The sequence below is a fragment of the Morus notabilis genome, unplaced genomic scaffold, assembly GCF_000414095.1.
Source record: "Morus notabilis unplaced genomic scaffold, ASM41409v2 Scaffold643, whole genome shotgun sequence".
Classification (NCBI taxonomy): domain Eukaryota; kingdom Viridiplantae; phylum Streptophyta; class Magnoliopsida; order Rosales; family Moraceae; genus Morus; species Morus notabilis.
Genome location: NW_010360479.1, coordinates 3,015 through 6,028, shown reverse-complemented (window position 1 = coordinate 6,028; position 3,014 = coordinate 3,015).

The window sequence follows — 3,014 nt, the reverse complement described above, 5'->3', positions numbered from 1 at the left end:
GGTAATCATCATGGCCTTGTCTATACTGGTGAGAGCTCAAAGTCCAAGATAGTGTTTGCGAAGGAGACGTCTGCCCCTAAGCCTCCGACTATTCCCAGTAAGAAGATTACTATCTCACTCTCTCGACATAGAAGGCTCATCCCTACATGCCTTTACTACGATTTACCTGGCCATATAAGACCAAGTTGCTATAAGTATTTGAATGCTTTGAAGAGAGGTATGCTCCCTAATCCACCGAATTCCTCAAGAAGGACACCTAAAATGAATATTGATGTGCAAGGCAAATTTCCTAGGCGTGTGTGGGTAAAATAGTCTGAGTTGAAATGTCGTAAAATTTACACTTCTTCAAAAGCATGTATTCAAGGGGAGTTAGCTACAGAGATCAATGCATTCGAAGATATCTGGTGCAAAGTGTTACAATAGGTGTTAAAACATAATCAGCGAAATCAGCTGCTGAAGATGTGTTTAGGGTGTGACTTTTTTTTTATTTTTCTTTCGTTGTGTCTTTGGCTTATTTTTTATAAAAAGCGGGAGAACAATGTAATTTTCTAATTTTTTTCATTTTTGAATCTTTTTAGGATCTTTTGTTAGTTTTGCCAAAAAAATACCAAAGGGGATATTGTTTTATTGGTTGACAATTTATTGGTAGTCTTATAAAAATTCAAAAAAATAGGTTCAAGAACATTTCGGATTGCAGAAGATTATTTTTTTGAATTAATCCAAATATGATGTGGAGAAGATTTAAATTCAAGTTCAAGAGTTGCATATTTGAATTTATTGGAGATGGTTTGGCTGGACTTGATTAGTGATTTATGTGAGATAAACTTTGGGATTTGAACGTTAAAATACTACAAACGTGGAGGTGTGCTGTGAGTAGACTAAAGCATTGGATTTGGTTTAAAAGTTCAAATGGGATGTGGTGTTTTAAATTAAAGGGAGGCTTATCTGATCCGTGTGAGTCTAAGTGAGATAATGAAGTAGCTAAACTCGTGGAGATTTTATTTTGAGAAAAAAATTATAGAAGATTTTCTTGAGAGATTTTCGTGTGGAGTTATTTTAAAAGGAGATTATATGTGATATTTTTTTAAGAGGATTGGAGAGATTTTATTGGAAAGATTGCCTAGATATTTTAAGAAGAAAATTTTGTGGAAATAATCTAAGAGAGAATTGAGGAGAAAAAAAAAAGACCATTGAGGGAGAGATTGTCGTGTAGTTTTAGAGGCCTCATTTGAAGGACTTGCATTTAGCTCACTTTGCACGGATTTAATAAAGAAAACATTCTAAGAAAACAACTTTGAGTTTGAGAATTTTTACCGACAAATATTCAAAGAGATGTCAGTACTTTTGAGTGTCTTTGAGAGAGACTTATTATTTTCGGGATGAAGCTCTGCTGTCGAAGGGATTTTGTCAGGTCAATAGAAGACGTATGGTGCATGCTAAACAGCATTAGTGTGGAGATTTTATATTTTATATTTTTTCATTTTCAGCTATTGTGTTTTACCAATAAAATATACATACTTTATCGTATCACTTTGAATCTATTTGGCTAGATATGTTTTTTTTATTATTATTTAGAGTTGTACATGTTCTACCTTGTCAATGTTAAAATAAATTTAACTTCAATTATTGTGTCCTAATTCCCATCAACCTCTCAACATATTAACTTTGAAGGGTTGGTGAGTGCCACATGGGTGTAGAAATCGGAAGGGCCAGAGACGACGTTGTAGGTCAATGTGAAAGTGCTAAGCATATAACACTATTATTTTACGTAAGAACATATATTTACATAGAAAAAAAAATGTTCTTTTGTTCCTTCATTCTTTGATTTCGTCTATTAAATCGTTTTGCTATGACGTCTGTTAAATCATTTAGCATTATTTGATTTTTGTTTGTAATTTATTGTTTATTGTAAAAGTAACATTTACTAAAATTCTTGAAGATTTTTTATTTTTTTATTTTCAGCTATTGTGTTTTACTAATAAAATATACATACTTTATCGTATCACTTTGAATCTATTTGGCTAGATATGTTTTTTTTTTTTTTTTTTTTATATTTAGAGTTGTACATGTTCTACCTTATCAATGATTTTCTACTGTCGTTTAGTAGAAAATCTGTTGGAAAGTCCCCTATCGATATGCCATCACTTCAATTATTGCGTCCTAATTCCCATCACGCTCTCAACGTATTAACTTTCAAGGGTTGGTGAGTGCCACATGGGTGTAGAAACCGGAAGCGCCAAAGACGATGTTGTAGCTCAATGTGAAAGTGCTAAGCTTATAACATTTACTTTTAAGAAAATATCTTTACATAGAAAAAAAAAAAAAATGTTTCCAACTATTGGAGAAGTAGGGAAGAGTTCAAAACAAGAAACAAAAAAGGATGCAAAAAATGTTTTGTAAATGTGTTGTATGTTGTTGACAAAGCCGCCTTGATTTTCCCTTATTATGTAGTTGTTGGGGATATAATTGAATTAAATACTGTCCGCAGCTAGAAAATAATTCAAAAAAGTTCCTATCATCCGTTATCACTTTAATTACGTCCATATCCGTCCACACTTTTATCGGTCAAGAAAACGACCAAGTTGTCCAAATACCTTAGAATGCCTTACTTGGTGGCAGAGCCGTCATTAATGACAATAAAAAATTTCATTACCCACACGTGTTTGTATTTGTCTTCCCTATTAATATATATATATATATATATTCAGTCAAGAGAATAATAACGAAAATCTAAATGATTAACGTAAATTTAATGACCTAAATTACAATTAAAAAATAATTAAAACAAGAACACAAAAAATTTCTTATGGTTCTCCTCGATTCGAGAGTTACATCCACTGTGAGAATGAGAGAAAACTCATGACTTTAAAAGAGAATATACACACTAATACTGAGAATGAGATTTAGAGATTTTTTTACCTATAATCCCTTATTTATACTTTTGGTCACCGCCCCAGTCTGTTTCTGTATTCAAACAGAGCAGTTTTCTTATTTAAATTTCATATTTTAAGATT